Below are 20,092 nucleotides of genomic sequence, written 5' to 3'. Positions count from 1 at the left end.
ATTTTGTGCGTAATATATAATTAATGATTAATTTAAATTAATTATGTATCAAAATGATGACAACAATAACCTTGTGATATTATGTTTAAGTCATTTACTAAAAAAAATTGAAGGTTGCAAGCACAAGTGCAGACCATTTAAAGCATTTTCATTAAAAAAAAATATATTTCATCCAATTTATATATGTGTGAGATAGTAATAGTTGAAACCAACAAATAAAAATTGTCCTTGTAACACACATTCTGTGGTGGTGTTTGTTTTTACGAAACGAAAATTCATCAAGCATAAACCAAACAACACCTGTAATAAGAAGCTTGTTTGTTTCTAACATTTGTTGGCTACTGTAATAAACTGATTTTACAAACTAAAAATAGTTTTCAACACCGAAATTTTAATAATTCTAATCTTAAAACATTGGAAGTATACTAAAAAAACATGTAAAAAAAGAAAAATATAAAACTTCTAAAAAATCTTTAAAAAATGTAAAAAGAATTATCAATTTTAAAGAATTTTGTTATATAAAAAATAAGAAAATATAGTAAACAATGTTTAGAAAATCCGTAAAATAATCACACATGTTAAAAAAAATACAACTGAAACTGAAAATATTATTAAAAGAAAAGGTAAAAAAGTTAAAAAAATCAAGTTATAAAAAATTGTGGAAACTATAAAAAGAAACTGTATTAAATCCGTAAATCTAAGTTCTAAAAAAAATCAAGTTATACCAAATTTTTTTAAAAATAATTACTTAGAAAAAATGAAAGCTGAAAAGGTTTGATGAGGCAAGTCAGATGCTATTTGAATCAGAACACACGCCATTGAGGTTTTGTAGTTCGAAGTCTTCAAAAAGAAAAAAACAGCTACGAGATGGCTAGTGCTGTGCATATGTTGCGCCGTGCAACAAAAAATGGTCACGTGTAAAGGTTTTGTAGTTCGAAGCCTTCCAAAAAACAAACTGTTGCGAGATGACAAGTGTTACATGTATGCTGCGTCATACAGCAAAAATTAATCTGAAGAGGTTTTTAAAAAATACAAAACAAATAGCCATTCAAACACACGTATCAAAATTTACAATACTAGCATCTTACTTGTATTCATTTGAAAACGCAATGTAAGGGTCAATAAACCTAAAACTACTACCTTTTGGTAAATATATTTAAACTATTATATTTTGATTAAAAACTCCTTTTATCAACATATATATAGCTTTTTTATAATTTTTAACAAAATTATCGTGAAGCCTGATAAAATGGTTTATGTGGAAAAAGATTAGAAATATTTATGGTTTCATTGAATAAAAAAGGTATTAGTCTTTAAAGTACAAAAATGTTCTAATATATATTATTTTTGTTTTTGTAATTTGTCTTATAGTTTATTACCAGATGTTAACATAAATATTATTATATTTGAGAATATTTTTCAGATTAACCACTTATACCTTAATTTCTAATCAAACCATAAACGGTTCGTACAAAAGTCAAACATACCATCACACTCTATAATAATCCCTAGTGCTTATCAATTATCATCAAACTTAACTTAGTTCAAAGCAATGTGCAACGATATGGATTATATGGTGTATATATTTTGATAAGAAAAGAGCACATAGGTTTCATTCAGATCTAACAAATAACTCCATTATTTGCTAAATCAAACCATTCAAACTCAGTTTAAACCAAATAGGATCAAAGAAACTTAATATGATTGTATTTTAAAGAAAAAAAAATATTATATTAGCATTTCAAAAATCCAAACAGATATTATTATTATTTGAAAAGAATAAGACCAATTAGCAACTGATTTTGGTTTGGAAATCTTCAACCTCTGGCAAGGGACTGGGCTGGATCAGAAGGGAGGCAGACAAAAAAATGTAGATGAAACTTTTAGGATTTATTTTTTCCCAACAACTTCTCAAATCAAGATACAAAGTTGCTTGATTGTGTTACAGAAGACCAAAAGAGACCAACCATCACATATCCTCTATTAAGAAACATTTGCAAGAAATTTATCAAAAAAGCTCGGTTAAAATAGTGAAACCTTTAAATCCCCATTTTGTTTATATAGTATTAGCAAGAATACTTCTTTACAGGATCTTAACTAATTCTTTCAATTATAAATCATCAAGTTCAGAACTCATAAATTAATCTTAACACTCTTAATAACTGTCAACACCATAACTGAAAAAAGATTACCTCACGTTCATGCATCATTCCCTTAACATTAATATCGCCACCATTCCTTTTACCGACATTACAAAGCAAAATTTGTACCAAATCAAACAATAAGGTAAATCGATTATATATTACAATCTATACATCAAAGGTAATTTTGGCCCTATATCAAATCAATCCGCATGTCAACATGAAGAAAATTTTGGTAAGATGAAGAAAAAGGAATTCAAACAAAGAGAAAAAGCGTTTTAACAAACACCTGGTAGGCAAAAGAGAAAAGCGAATCATCTAGACAAATTGATTTTCCTGCCAATTATAAGTTAAAATAGACACAAATTAAGTTCATGCAGTTAAAAGACACAAAATAATAGTAATTTTTAATAGATAAAAAGTTGACATCTTCTAACTACACCTACCGATCATACATTCATACTAATCTTCTTCTCTTTTACTGAACATCCAATAACAAAATAAAAAAATTCTAATAAACTCCTTAATTTCAATTTTCACCGGTCACAACATAGGCATAGAGAAAAGAGGAGTTCAGGTGTGGGGAGAAGCTATTGAGAAGAAAATTATATAGGAGGCTTCTACGGTGACGGCGAGCATGGTGGCAGTGATGGTGTGAGGTTTTAGGGTTTTAGAGAGCGGTGGCTTTTTATGAAAGGAAACTGAGATGGGTTTTTGCAATCTATACGCTATAAATCTTCATAGATAAAAGAAGATGAGGCATATCAATTTCACAAAAATGCCGTTGATGATCTATACGCTATAATGCAGCAAGTTTCTGATTTTATTGCAATCTAGTAGTCACCACCACAAGAAAAGGAAAGTAGATCACCTCCGCTCACGAGAAAAGTAGATCAATGTTCACTACCAATTATCAAACTATTAATTTTTGAAATCGTTATCACTTTATATTATTTCTCCTTTTATTTATTTTTTTATTTTTTAATATTATATTAAATAAAAAACATAAATATTAAACATAAAAAATATTTTATTAATAAAAAGTACATTAAATTGATTTTTTTTTTTACAAAATTAAATAACATTTATAAATCATGTGTCCCTCCACATTATTTATACTTTATTTAAATTAAATAAACAAAACCTAGTTTATATATATATATATATATATATATATATATATATATATATATATATATATATATATATATATATATATATACTCCATATTACCAAATCAATTAAAACCCAAAATATATATATATATATATATATATATATATATATATATATATATATATATATATATATATATATATATATATATATATATATATATATATATATATATACACTCCATATTACCAAATCAATTAAAACCCAAAAAAATTACTTCGTATTATCAAAACCAAGTCAACCCACAAAAATGTTAGCCCACTAAAAATATATCTAACCCACTTAAATTTAATTAAGCCCAATCTTTTTTTATTAAACCTTATTTCCTACTTTCATTCTTAGCCATCACCTTTTTTCTTCTTTTTTTTTTTTTTCCTGGTTTTTGCACCACCTTTTATTACTGTAATTCTTTTTCCTAGCGAGCCTCATTCGAGAATTTACGATGCTTTCCATACCATTTGACCATTTGGAATAAACGATTCCTATTGGTCGTTTGCAAAGCTACTCCTTCATTGGTTGTATTTGCTCGTGGAGCCGATCACGCCACAACACCCCTACACTTATTAGGGACGGTGTTCACGCATAGGCAGAGGTGCCACATCAGCACTCACACGTGGATTCCTCTCCCATGCCGGATGACCTTAGAAAATTGGAAATAATATAGCAAGTTCCTGATTCTATTGCAGCCAAGTTAGAAAAATGGAAATTGAGATGGGTTTTTGGTTTGACCGGGAAATTAAGCAAAAAGGAATTTACAAATAACATGTGGCCAGTTATGTCATCCATATTGATGAAATGTCACTCATCTTTCAAACACACTACATCAACATTTATAATTATCTCTACATCAATGAAAAACATTCATCTTTTAAAAATGGTTCCCACTGCCACATCAACAATTACTTTATCTAATACTATATATATATATATATATATATATATATATATATATATATATATATATATATAATACTAATATTTAGTCAATAATAAATAAACATAAATTTGATTATTATAATAAAAATAATATTTTAAAATATAAAATAACAACATAATAATAAATATTAAATTTATTTTACTTTATTAATTACTTAAATATTAAGACATTACAAAAACATAAACTACAAAACAAATATTACAATATTAATCCTCACTTTTTTCGCCTCCAAATCGATTCCAAATCTCTCCGATCAAATTCGCTTGTAGTTGGTGATTTATGGATATGTTACAAATTTTTGTATGACTCCGAATATACATTTCATATGAGGGAAGATGATTTCGGGAAATTTCAAGCCTAACTATATTAAAATTAACATCATTATTTGTATAATCAAATTGACGAATATATGAATGAAGTTCATCTTTCACAATCATATTATGCATAATCACACATGGTCTCATTATTTCTTAAATTAATATTAAAATTAACATCATTATTTGTATAATCAAATTGACGAATATATGAATGACGTTCATCTTTCACAATCATATTATGCATAATGACACATGGTCTCATTATTTCTTAAATTATTTCCTTGCACCACATACGCAATGGTCCATTAATAATAGCAAACGTTGATTGTAATACACCAAACGCTCTTTCAACATCTTTCCTAGTTGCCTCTTATTTATTCTCAAATAATGCATGTTTCGGTCCCTAAGGTAATTGTATTGATTTTACAAAAGTAGCCTAATCAGGATAAATTCCATTATGAGGTAGTAACCTAAATTGTAATTGTTACCATTCACTTGAAAGTTAACCTTTTGTGCTCTCCCTTCTAAAACATCATGAAAAATAGGAGAACGATCTAACATATTAATGTCATTTAATGTACCCGGAAGACCAAAAATAGCATGCTATATCCAAATATCTTGTGACACAACAACTTCTAACATTATGTTGGACTTTTATGATCATCACTAGCATATTGTCTGTGCCATACAACTAGACAATTTTTTCATTCCCAATGCATACAATCAATACTACCTAACATACCTGGAAATCCTCGTTGTTGTCCAATATGAAGTAACCGTTGAAGGTCTTCACACACTAATGATAGTTTTTACAAATTTCTTGACACATTTTATTGTGGTGGTTTTCGCAATACATAGATATTCGTCAACGATATCTGCAGTTACACCATATGCTAACATACGCGTTGTGGCAACATTTCTGAATAGACGATAAAATTTGTCTACCCGTACAATCTCTATTACTTTGAAAGTATTGATCGAACATCGTTATAAATAATGGTTTTCACATGTGAAATCTACGTTGGAATAAATCTTCGTTATAGTTCGGGCGCTCGTTAGATCCATCTTCACGATTCCTTTCATACATCGCATACAATCAATACTACCTAACATACATGGAAACTCTCGTTGTTGTCCAATATGAAGTAACCGCTGAAGGTCTTCAACGGTTGGTTTTCACACACTAATGATAGTTTTTACAAATTTCTTGACACATTTTATTGTCATGGTTTTCGCAATACGTAGATATTCGTCAACGATATCTGCAGCTACACCATATGCTAACATACGCATTGTGGCAACATTTCTGAATAGAGGATAAAATTTGTCTACCCGTACAATCTCTATTACTTTGAAAGTATGGATCGAACATCATTATAAATAATAGTTTTCACATGTGAAATCTACGTTGGAATAAATCTTCGTTATAGTTCAGGCGCTCATTAGATCCATCTTCACGATTCCTTTCATACATCGCATACAATCAATACTACCTAACATACATGGAAACTCTTGTTGTTGTCCAATATGAAGTAACCGCTGAAGGTCTTCAACGGTTGGTTTTCACACACTAATGATAGTTTTTACAAATTTCTTGACACATTTTATTGTGGTGGTTTTCGCAATACGTAGATATTCGTCAACGATATCTGCAGCTACACCGTATGCTAACATACGCATTGTGGCAACATTTCTGAATAGAGGATAAAATTTGTCTACCCGTACAATCTCTATTACTTTGAAAGTATGGATCGAACATCGTTATAAATAATAGTTTTTGATGGGTTTTGGTCCTAAGAACATCCTATGTGCTCATACAAACCCTAATGCTTGGATCTAGGTTTCTCTATTGTACATGCAAGTTATCCAAGACTATAAACCCTAGATCTAGAATATGATAATCAATATGACATATAATTAAGGTTTAGATCATACCTTGATTGTTATGTAGCAATAACAATCCCAAATCCTTCTTGTATTGACTTTAGAAAGCTTAGAGTCACAAATGTCACTCCTCTAATGGTTCACAAACACCAAGAGCAAGAGGATGAAGAGGAGAGAGGATGGAGGCTGCCCAAAACGTGTTCTAACCCTAGAAGAGAAGTTCCCAACGTTTTTGAGCCTTAAGGGTTCTATATATAGTGAGGCTATTAGGGTTATCTAACAAGGAAACCCTAATTTGGATGCTTAAGCCCTAAGCAACCCATGGATCCCTTTCCTTAAGGCCTTGGACGATTTCCTTATGGGCTTCCCCATAGAATTCATCCACTCCTTATTTTAAGGCAATCCATGGCCCAAATTGCAATTATCTTATAATTACAATTCCAGTCCCTTAAGTTTAATTAATCTCTTTTAGTCACAAACTAATTACCAATTAATTATTGACTAATATTAATTAAACAATATGATTTCTCCTTTAATATATTATTCTCATAATATATTAATAAATCATATTTAATCCTTTCTCTCCATAATTCATCCTATCAAGTTGCTTTGGTGAAGGCAACCCAAAAGGACCATGCACCATCGGGTCAAGTACATACCAAAATAGTTATGGACTTAGACACTAATCCAACAATCTCCCACTTGGATAAGTCTAATAACTATTATGCGTATGACTTCAGATCCTGATCTGCAATCGTAGCTTTCCAAAGCCGCTATCAACTCTGATCCTATCAGATACGCGCGTCCTTTAGATAAGGGATCATATATTCCTCCATTCTAGATATCGTATGAGACATGATTTCTAATCATTCTTCTTTGTACTATATCTCGACTTCCGATTTATGACGACTGCCTAATTGAACAAATCAAATTAGCCCTAGCCCGACCGAGCATTTACGTTTGTCATCACTAAATCATCGAGGGGCCCAAAGATATCGCTTTTATCCTACTTTGGATAAAAGGAACGGATAAACTTTGATACAATGCTTGCTTGCACTCACTCATCGAATCACACACAACAATATGTTTTATAACACCAAGTTACTAGTGCGTTTACATATTATCAATATGCAACCGATTTGCAAGATACAACTCACACATCTCGGTTTCAAGAATATAAGATGTTATCGTCTCACCAATAACTCGTGATACAATTCATGGAGTGATCCAAGTGAGCGTGGGTTTAATCCAATGCTAAAATTCATATTCATAAGCACTCATGAACGTTGCAGCAAACATTTGCTTATATCTAATTGTCACACCCCGAAAACCAAAGGCGGAAACGTTCCCGGGGTTGACTCCATGTTGTGTATCAAATCCAATGTACATAGTAATCACAGTAAACAACCATTACATTACATATATATGAAAGTTTACATTTGGTTCAAAAGTAAATTGTACAAAAGTTATACGTATATCATATGAACAAAACGAGACGAGTCTTCGGAACACTCCGTCTTCACCAAAAGATATCACCGGGTACCTGTCTAACTTGGACCTGAGAATACAAGCAGTTTGAAAATCAGCATAAAGCTGGTGAGTTCATAAGCGGTTTTGTTTTGTGAAAAAGTATCGGTTTCCTTTAGTTTTCTGAAAAGATTTGATATCCAAGAAAATCCCATATTTTCTTATGTGAAGTAGTTAAGTGATCTTTCGTTACAGTTCTTGTTACAAGATATAAGTTAACCCCAGGAAAATCCCATATTTTCCTAAATGCAAGATTTATTTGAATAACACAGAGTATAGTTTAATATACAAAACTATAATTTAGACGAACTGTAAATAGAAAGTATTTTGAAAACCTTGGGACTAACATCCAGAATCAGTTAGTATTTTGAAAACCTTGGGACTAACATCCCGAACCAGTTATAAGATAATTCTATAAAGACCATGGGATCACTATCCCGAAAGTATATATAAGATAGCTTGATAAAATCATGGGATTATCATCCCGTATAAGATTTAGTTTCAAAACCATGGGATTACCATCCCGAACGAGATATAGACACAAGATCATGGGATTATCATCCCGAACGAGATATAGACATAAAACCTTGGGATTACCATCCCGAACGAGATATAGATACAAGACCATGGGATTATCATCCCGAACAAGATATAGATTCTAAATAAAATCCTAGCTGTGAATAAGTTTATATTAATACGTATTGTGAGTCGGGTAACCATGCTGATATGACAACGAGACCTTCTTGACGTTAGTCAGACGTCAAATGATATACAGAATTTGTCACCCCAGGCGTGCCCGCCTAACTGTAGCTAGCAGTTAAGGTGTGGGATTGTCAGTCCCGAATAGATCTATTCACAAATTCCTCGCTCTCCCTCCAGGAGACTCTGGTTACACTTCCGGAGAGGATTTACTTGATCATCCATAAAGGGTAGTGACTATCTCACAAGCTAGTATTAAACTATTCACAGGATTCTCATACGATAACAAACATACAAAGACTTTAAGACAAGATACAGTGAAAAATAGATACATACAATGAAACTATCTGGCAAAACATTCGAATGATACGGAGATAAACTGAATCAAACATAGTTTATCTAATACCTTAATACAGATATTAGTACATGATATAAAGAGAAACATAGAACCCCAAATTATTCCCATAATAATTTGATTAGTTTGATTATTTTCTTAACTAAAATCCATTTAGTTGAAATTGATAAATCATTCCTTATGCTCAACATAATACATAAGGAGTAAAAGAGTTTATAAGTTTGCCATATATTATTTGAAATACATCAATGTTATGATTTGAAAACAGTTTTGGTTTGCTTGTATTCCCCCCTGAAAACAGTTAAAAAAAACAGTGAAAAAGGCGTAGGGGTATGAACTCACCGGACGAGAAATGTGACGATTTGGATGTTAAGAGTTGATCCGGGGCTTGTAAATACACGAGGTTCCTAATTATAATGTAAAGATACATATTTGTATCTAATTAGGACTTAGTTTATTTATATGATAGGGACACTTGCTTCAAGTCGCGAAAACACTCCGATACGAGTGTTTGGAGGGACCCGGGTGGCGTTTAAGGACGTGAAATGACATTAGGGACTTGGGACTTGAGTTTACTCCCCATGAATAAACTAATATAAGAGTTTTGGTCTAAAAACACCCACTCCCCATGAGTTTACGGCCATAAACTCATGGTGGGTGTGGTTTATGGTGCTAAATGACTTCTAACACTTAGGGGATAATTTCTAAACTTGGTTTAAGGACTTGAAAGAATTTTAAAACATAAAATTGACCCAATTATGGGAGTTTACGTCCTAGCATGGCTCCCTGGCCGTAAACTCCTATTTTCTCAAGAAAATGGTGTTAAATGGTCCCAAAACAAATCACATGTGATTAATAGAATTATTCCAATGCCTAACATGAGTTTTTATGGGACATATGAGGGATTTATGGAGTTTACGGCCTATGAGACCCCTCTCATGGCCGTAAACTCTTCTATAGGGTGCTACAAGGTGTTTCAAGGTCTAAAACTTTCATAAAAGGGCTTCTAAAATTCATCTAAAGGCTTTAGGGGTGTTTAGTTAGCATTCTAACACCAAAAATCTTGGAGTTTACGGCCCAAGAACAAGCCTTGGCCGTAAACTCTTAGAAATCCCACAAATGATGTGTTTAAGGCCCTTAAACTATTTTTGGTTGGTCCTTTGATTTATTCCAAGGCTTTTGGTGGTGTTGGATGGCTTTCTAACACCTTAGAATTGAATTTATGCCTTGTTTTGGGGAGTTTACAGCCCAAGCACTCACCTTGGCCGTAAACTCACATAAGTCCTCCAAAAATCATGTTTCAAGTGTCCAAATGCTAAAACCAAGGTCCTATAATTCATATCTAAGCCATAGAAGTGATTTGGAAGGGTTTAAGGGCATGAAAAACCCCATTTACATGAGTTTACGGACCAAGCTTATGACTTGGCCGTAAACTCCTTCAAATGACTCAAAATCAAAAGTTTTAAATGTTCTAAGTCCATATCTTGAAGTTCCTTAGCCATATCTAAAGTCCAAATGAGTTTAGGAAGGAGTTTAAGGGCTAAAAACCCTTCAAAATGGTGTTTACGGCCTAGGCAGCCTCCTGGGCCGTAAACTCACATAAGTTGTCCTATTTTATGGTTAAATGTCAAATTTGGAAGCCAAAAATGCTATAGATTAAGGCTAGGAAGGTACCTTAAGGATTTGAGGCCTTAAAATTGAGTTTTGGACACTTAATCTTTGGATTTAGGAGAGAGGTTAGAGAGAGAGAGTAGAGAGAGAAGGAAAAAGCTTCAAATGAGAGGTTAAACATATTTATATAGTTCCTAAAACTTGGACACGATGGAATTCTACCCGATACCGGCCTTAAACGAAGCTTTAGGTCGCACCCGATTGAGTTTCCGTCACCCGACGAGGATATTTCTAAAACTTATGAAATAAATGTTTTTGGGCTAAATTCATGAGTTCCTAAATGATTTGGACCCTCATTGAATGATAATAAACATATTATTTTAGTTAAATAAACCCAAAAACGATATCGGGACATTTCGATCTCCGACGAGTTATACGGGTAAAATGGGTTTTCGGCGATGAACAACTTCGGGTTGTTACACTAATGCTCTTTAGACAATCCACACACCAATTCAGGACAGTCTTCATTCATACCTACTTCCAACATATGAACGACTATGGCCCGTTCGAATAATTTAACTGTTCTTAACTAATTAAATTATTCAGGAAGTCAAAACATGCAAAGTGAAACACAAGAATAATACTAATCCCATATGGCCTCAAACCCTTGAGCATAAATAAAACACCTTTTATTTATCACCATATCGATTACTCATTATTTGTCGTTTCGGGTAATCAACTTCTTACTTGAATTATTACAACACTTGTCCCATGCTCCTTGCATGCACACAATGTTTACTTATGGTTCTTACTTTGTGAAATAGATCAAATTGAACATATTTCCAGTCATTCTCATTTCACAACTCCAAATCCTTTTCATAAGTGTAAGAACATCAAATTCTTGCTACTTATAGAATATGCTAGATTCTAACATTCTATGCAACGATCCTTTCGTAATGTCACCGCACCAAAGTCACAAAGACTATTGCCAATGATATTACAAAGTCCTCTATCGGAGATTGTTACAAGACAATTCCTTAGATACGATGTCTCTCACTCAAAGTACATTCCTTTGAACATCCTTTTGCATAAAAGTTTCTAATCTAGTCATAGATTTTTCAATATTCAATTCTCAATATGGACACATTTCCATATTTTCCATATGACAACTTATTCTTAATAGAATCTTATCTATTCATAAGAATGTCGATATGGTCCATCCAATATGGAAACATTTCCATATTTTCCATATGACAACTCATTCTTAATAGAATCTTTTCTATTCATAATAATGTCGATATGGTCCATCCAATACCATGCTTCCAACTACTCAGAAGCAACCAATCCTCGTCGAACTTTGGATTGTCCTTTGATAGTTGTTTAATTATTTTAGTCAAAACCGATTCTAGTCCCTTTTCCCTCTAAATGTGCTAGACATTTGGAAAATTTTAGAATGGTCAAATATTAAAGCATTTGCAATCGATCCTATACCCGAAGCGTATGAGACACGATGTATAATGTTTTATTTGCTATGTTCTCAAAATTCGAATTGTGAAGAGGAATGCCGTAATCATAATCGAAATTTTAAGAACACACTATGTACCTTTGACTAAATTTATTAACATTTCTCAACCTAATCCTTTAGATTTGAAATGAAGCATAATATTCTCTCCCTTAATTATAGCAAAACAACTTTACAACCCTTACGACTTTGCAAGGTATAACTCTTGTTTTCTATAATTAATATTGCCAACTTGCAATACGTTCCTTAATAATCATACAATCATAACATTTATGCTCCCACTATCATGATGATTATTATAAAACATAACACTTATGCTCCTAGTAGTTTTGACATGTATTCATAAACATCTTAACTTTCAGAAAAACAATACCTATTGAATTTCTTAAGTCCATGTTTCTAATACTTAATGCTTTGATAACCTTTTATCAAGGCTTTTTGAACTTATACACCTTTGCTTTCAGAAAAACAATACCTATTGAATTTCTTAAGTCCATGTTTCTAATACTTAATGTGTGTCTAAACAATTAAGACTAATTGCCAAACCTCACAATTCGAATTATGGAAAGGGATACCGTAACCATAATCGAATTCGAGAATGCAATTTTACAATCACTATCTTCTTAAAATCTTTCTTAGTGAAAGCATTTCCTCACAATCATTTTCATGAAGGAGGAAATCTTATGACACTTAGATTTAAACGGTGTATGTGTTCCTATCCATGTGAATTTGTTAAAACAAAAGTTTACGACAAATTCAAACTTCATATGGACCGAACTTTCTCAATATTGATTTCTTGCCTTATGGTAGTACAGCTGCCCACCATGTCTTCCAAGTAGTTAAGCAACTCACCTTTTCCCTATCAATGTACTTTTCATTGATCAAGGTGCCTTGCCTTTTATGCGTTCAAATGAGAACTCATAGAACTCACATGCATAATTAACTTGATTGGAATAGCACAAAAACAAAATAATGTCAACACGATAGGTTGTAAACCTCAACTCGTGTGCTAGTGATGATCGATAAGGTTTATTTGATTTGTTCTTGAAACCTTTCAAGACCATTAAGACTCCCACTGACCCCATGACATATAAGATTCTCTTGTCAATAACCATTTCTTGACAAACAAATATTCAAGAGTTAGTGTAGTTTTTATCAAAACATTTCATAAATTGGTCCTAGTTGGTCTTTGTCTTGTCCAAGACATCACAACTTTTCCATATTTGACGAATGCTATAAACCTTCTTAATACTTATCACTCAATGTCGCAATCTTAATTCTAAGACTTGTTTTGGAACGAAGTATGATTGACCTCTTGATTTAACCATTTCTCTAATCCTTGATTCCTCTTCTTAAACATACAATTGTACTAAGACTCACTTAGAGGATCAATTGAGATATGGTTCTTAATCATTAAGACCTATCATAAGGCATAAAAGCTACTCTCCCTTCTTCTTATAATGGAAAAACTTTTATCTTTCTGCCTACTTGATTCTTCTTATTTGTTTTGCTATTGATTTAAACCTTTTTAATCAATTCCGAATTACACTTAATCTTATAAGTATAATCATATTTACTAAACTTTTAGTAAACCATGACGAATATCTTGTTACTCTTATGGTGGACTTGATCAACATGCAACTTTGTGTGCTCGATCTCCTAGTCCTTCACTTGACACTTTGTCAATGAATTAGTCTAATGAAATTTCTCATTCATCGTGCAATCAAGTTGCATGATTCCAAGTTTCCGTCCAATTGAAACTTGGGTGATGAGAAACTTTCCTTATTCGGTAAATTCTTCGACATTTCCATAAATAACATAATAAGAACCAAATCATTATTGCTAATAATAGGAACATTTTAACATCAATTTTTTCATACACGCCATTGCAAGGATAAATAAATAATATAAAATCAAAATTTATTTTATTGTGGAAAAATTTTGTCCTTACAATGCAATTCATTGAAAAACTATGCTAATACATCTTTCTTAGCAATCTAATTCTAACTCGAAGTAGTATCTCAAGAATCTAATCTTCTAGAAATGCGATCGAAATCCATTCCTTCACGGTTAGATTCTGCTCACTTCTTCCCTTAAGCTTCCTTTCTTTTCTTCGATCCTACAAAACATCAATTGTAATCTTATCACATTAGGTATTAAGAATCTAGAATAGAAGCTTAAAAGAGTTAGTTAATGGATTTTACCTATATTAGAGCCATACGTTTCGACTCTCCCATCTCTTAGATCTCTTAGGTAAATGGGGTAGCTTCGTCTCCAATGCCCTTTCTCTTGGCAATAAAAGCAAATTGACTCTTTTGGAACATGACATGGAACTACTTCAGACATTGCCTTTCTCTTATGATCAAACTTTTCGATCATAGCATGTCTTTCGTTGCCATTGTCTATATCCATAGAGGTCTTGAAGGCAGATTCATCAATCAACTTTGCTTTTCTATTGCGCCAAACCATTGCTGATTCAGCAACAATAAGCATATAGGTGAGATCTATAAGGGTCACGTCGCGGTTCATCATATAGTACCCTCTTACGAACTCACTATATGAGTTAGGAAGTGACTGAAGAACCCGATCAACAGCCATTTCCTCACAGACAACGGATCCCAACATTCTTAACCTATCAATGTGTGACTTCATCCCTAGGACGTGTGCACACACCGACTTTCCTTCTTTATGTTTACTTGCCAAAAGGGCTTGAGTGATCTTGAACTTTTCAAGCCTTTGAACTTGTGGGTTAGGGAGAATAATTGGAGGAGGTGGAGGAAGTGAATCATGATTTCTTGTTCCTCGATTGAATCGTGGAATATCATCTTCAATTGGAAAGTTTGTTCCACGGGATTTGGGAAGACCATAGTTGTCAAACTTGACATCTACAAAACGGGAGAAAACGAATTCAAGTTAGTTGATTGATTGAGTCCTTAGTAAATCACCCAAATGAGATACTGAGGCTAGGACCCAACACAATATGCTACAACCTAGAAAAGGGATGCCGTAATCTAGTTGCAGAATATTTGAAGGTAAGTGAATGGCGATTCACTAATTTCCACCATGAAAAACGAAAAAGAAATTTAAGTTTTAAATCTATGAAAACTCCTAGATCCTTTGAGATTCATTGAACACTTCAATGGCATGTTTAAATCTCGATATGCCCCTCTTGTTTGTCACTGGGATGCTGAGGATCACAAAGCGGGTGTGAATAACCATGCAAACTTACATGGTGCCCTCACATGTTACAGTCACCTATTCGATGTGCCGGTAAACCACACACGCTCCACCGAACTATGACAAACATTGAGTCACCCTTTGCTACCTTTGCTTAGAACCATTTAGTGTGCCGGTAAACCACACACGCTCCACTAACGTCTTCGCAAGGGCACAAAGTGTAATTTCATGGAATTGCATCAATTCACTTTTGCCTAAGTAACTACGATTGGGAATTTGAAAAACATTTAGTTACTTTTGTAATTCATTATACTTATAATGGAAGGTTTCGTCCTATCATACCCGTTCGGCTAACGACCCTCCACTAGTCAAGAGTGCGGTGGGTAAGAGTGGATACCCATTCAATCGTCATTTTATAGGCAATTTCCTTAAACACCCCTTATAGATCAGCTTCGTGAATATAGCCTACTAACGGTAAGACTGACTTTACTCATACATATATATAATGTTAGACTTTTAATGTTATATATATAGTATAGGGTGTATTTTACAACTTTTAGAATACTAGGTGGCCAGATTTAACAATTATACTTTTAATTCAATTAAATTGTAAACCAAAACTTTTATGGATTTATTAAACCTCTTTTAATTATACACCTTAATTAATTAATAAAACCATAAGGGTGTGATTTGAACTTTTTCAAAATAATACTAGGATTTTAGCATTTAACATTTCTAATTAAACTTTTAATCAACTTTTAAATTCCAAAACTTGAGGGCAAGTTTTGAAACATTTCATAACATTAGGTTTAGAATTTAAATATACATCAAAATTAAACTATTAATCAAAATTTAAATTCCAAAACTTGAGGGCAAGTTTTGAACCATTTCAAAACATTAGAGTTTCAACTATTTAAATTTCAAAACTAAACTTTTGAGTTCAAATGTAAACTATAAAACCTAAAAGGGAAAATATGAAACTTTTCATAACACAAGGATCAAATAACAAATAATCTTAATTAACATTTAATCACATAATTATCCATATTTGATTTATTTAATGATTTCTTGCAAAACAATTTACCAGTTTAATCAAAATAATTAATCAATTATCACATAAGGAAACAAATATTTTATTAATTAATAAATATCTTCAATTAGATTAAGAATATAGTCATATATATATATATATATATATATATATATATATATATATATATATATATATCATAAAATCGGAATTATATTGATCTAATATGATAAAGGCAAGTATCTCAAAGATAAACAGCAAGAAATCCCGAAAATAGCTCCATCTGACGCTCGAACTCGCCGAGTACCACACTGTACTCGCCGAGTTGAGGCCTACTCGCCGAGTATACTGTGTTACTCGCCGAGTTCATCAGGCAGATGGCTCAAAATCGATTTTGCAACTTGAATAAACACACAATGCATCAATACAATCGAAACCAATCAAGTCTCTGATACCACTGATGGGTTTTGGTCCTAAGAACATCCTATGTGCTCATACAAACCCTAATGCTTGGATCTAGGTTTCTCTATTGTACATGCAAGTTATCCAAGACTATAAACCCTAGATCTAGAATATGATAATCAATATGACATATAATTAAGGTTTAGATCATACCTTGATTGTTATGTAGCAATAACAATCCCAAATCCTTCTTGTATTGACTTTAGAAAGCTTAGAGTCACAAATGTCACTCCTCTAATGGTTCACAAACACCAAGAGCAAGAGGATGAAGAGGAGAGAGGATGGAGGCTTCCCAAAACGTGTTCTAACCCTAGAAGAGAAGTTCCCCACGTTTTTGAGCCTTAAGGGTTCTATATATAGTGAGGCTATTAGGGTTATCTAACAAGGAAACCCTAATTTGGATGCTTAAGCCCTAAGCAACCCATGGATCCCTTTCCTTAAGGCCTTGGACGATTTCCTTATGGGCTTCCCCATAGAATTCATCCACTCCTTATTTTAAGGCAATCCATGGCCCAAATTGCAATTATCTTATAATTACAATTCCAGTCCCTTAAGTTTAATTAATCTCTTTTAGTAACAAACTAATTACCAATTAATTATTGACTAATATTAATTAAACAATGTGATTTCTCCTTTAATATATTATTCTCATAATATATTAATAAATCATATTTAATCCTTTCTCTCCATAATTCATCCTATCAAGTTGCTTTGGTGAAGGCAACCCAAAAGGACCATGCACCATCGGGTCAAGTACATACCAGAATAGTTATGGACTTAGACACTAATCCAACAGTTTTCACATGTGAAATCTACGTTGGAATAAATCTTCGTTATAGTTCGCTCAATAGATCCATCTTCACGATTCCTTTCATACATCGCCTTTTCTTCTTTTTAGTGTCTGATGAAAAAGCGTCGTCATGTAATTGTTTATTTTGTAATTCAATATATTATTTCATAAAGAAGAAGATGATGAAATTGTTAGAAATTCATCCAACAACACCGTCAGAACAACAAAGAAAGTTGTATGAAATGCAATCAAAATGTTAATAAATGGAAAATGATGTCAGTTTCATGTACTCTATTGATTATGTTTAAATAATTGTTTTACTTTTAATTTAATATGTTTATAATCATATATATTTTAAATACATAATAGTTATATATATATATATATATATATATATATATATATATATATATATATATATATATATATAAAAGATATCACATATAGGAATATTAACTTTTTGATCAATAATTTAGGCATTCAAGAGTGATCATTTTGGTAAATGTGTGTTTGTTACTTTTGATCTCTTCCATTTTATATACATTAAGGATAGTAACTTTTTGATGATTTATAATTTTGTCACAAAGGTTTCAGAAGTTTATCACTTTTTGTCCTTGCATTATATATATATATATATATATATATATATATATATATATATATATATATATATATATATATATATATATATATATAAAAGTATTTACCCTCAAATGCTGAATTTTAAGAGATACAACTCCTTAATAGATTATATACAACAAATTTATGCAGGGTGTTGCTAATAAGACACCCTTTGCACACCCTATTGACCATTTTTTAAAAAGTCAACCAATAATTAACTGCTTATAATCAGCTTTTCCGGAAAACAATGCAATTTCAGCCAATAAAAATATTTAAAAAATTAATTAAGGTGTCCATATTGCAATATGGGATGTGTTTTTAGCCAACCCCATTTATGCATTGAAATCATTTGGCCGAACACTGAAAAAGTCAAGGACCTCTTATCTCCCAACTTATTAAGGAGCAATTGTTTTGACCCCACTCATCCCCTTGTCTCGACATTTCCCCATATGGCGCAATTTATGTTCATTGTTTATATAAACTTGAAGACACATTCTAATAGAAGTTCCGCTAACTCCCTCATCACATTGATCTGTCATGGGTCTCCCTATAAACCCTAGCCGTCGACCTATACCACCAGCGATTACATCATCTTTAAATAAAAACCAAGCTTTGGCCTCCTACTACGTTGTCATTCGTTGCTCTGCCTCAACCACCACCACCACCACCACTGTTCACCACCGACAGATGTTCCCTTCGCTCTTTTCTCCCATATGGTGAACATTACCCCCGTACCATTAAAAATCTATTATTTGTGAAACCCCTTTCTTTCTTCGCCTTCAATAAAGTTAGCTGTCACCGCCATTGCCACTCACATCGTTCTCTCTAAAAGCCCTAAACTCAATATTAGTCACAGTCACCCACCTCTCTCTAAAGCAGGATATTAAATTGAAGAGATATCGCCAACTCACTACCACTCTAGGAGATCAAAGGCTCACCAGCGCACCTCTTCCATTACTGCTAAATCTAAACCGTCAGTGAGGTATCTCTCTTAAATTCCCCTTTCTAACTGTATATGTGTGTGTGTGTTTAACTTTACGTGTATGTTGATTTCATGAACATGGAATAAAATCTAGACACCGATCACTACCATTATCGATTTTCAGCAGCACCCGATGAAATGTTCGATTTTTAGCATCATCCTTTGAATAGCAAGTTCTCATGTATTTCCTATTTCTGGTGATTTAGGGTTTCTTCAAGTTTTTTGGGAAGATTAACAAAATGGAGGTGCAATAATAAAGCCCTAGATCTACTGTGTGTTGTTGGTAACATGTATGGATTTGTTTTCAGTATTTGATCTAGTTTTCATCAGATTTATGGTTTATTTAACCGATTTGCATTTTTTGGTAATAGAGATTCAATTATTGGTGGTGTCTAGTTACTACATGGTCTACAAGCTTTGCAGGTTCCATGACCTTTTGATTCCTTTTTTGTTTTCTGCTCTATGGATTTTTAGTATAATTAAATAAAAATAGTTTTCTTAATTAACAAAAAAGGCAATGAACTTATTTTGTATGATATATGGACCAAATGGTTCCTTGATCAACAAGGTTGAATCATTCTATGTAGGGGTGGTGCAGTAATGAGGATAATGTTTATCAAAAAACAATGAACTTATTTTTTCCTTTGTTTTTATTTTTCTTTTCATTAATACTAATTTGTTTTCAACCTATGCAGATTTTGTAGAGGGATTTTGAAGCGACTAAAAATGGACTTCGAAGAAAAGAGGAAAGGAGAAAAAAGGAAAATGTTGTATAATTGTAAGGGCTGAAGAGGAAATATTCAAAAGGCTGCAAACATCAAAGATAACAACCATTAATGTCTATTTGGTTAACACCATAAG

At 32.4% G+C, this 20,092-nt stretch overlaps 1 long non-coding RNA gene across 1 annotated transcript; it reads right to left on the bottom strand.

Moving 5' to 3' along the window:
- Positions 1-2,443: 2,443 nt before the first annotated feature.
- LOC111912198 (uncharacterized) lies at positions 2,444-3,038 on the bottom strand. The gene is made up of 2 exons (XR_002857111.3): positions 2,588-3,038; positions 2,444-2,477 (listed from the first exon to the last, which is right to left on the bottom strand). It is a non-coding gene; the product is annotated as an uncharacterized LOC111912198 (long non-coding RNA).
- Between the last annotated feature and the right edge of the window lie 17,054 nt (positions 3,039-20,092).

Source organism: Lactuca sativa, chromosome 2 (genome assembly GCF_002870075.4).
Source record: "Lactuca sativa cultivar Salinas chromosome 2, Lsat_Salinas_v11, whole genome shotgun sequence".
Classification (NCBI taxonomy): Eukaryota; Viridiplantae; Streptophyta; class Magnoliopsida; order Asterales; family Asteraceae; genus Lactuca; species Lactuca sativa.
Note: the sequence above shows the minus strand (reverse complement) of the source record. Positions and strands in the feature narration are given on the sequence as shown.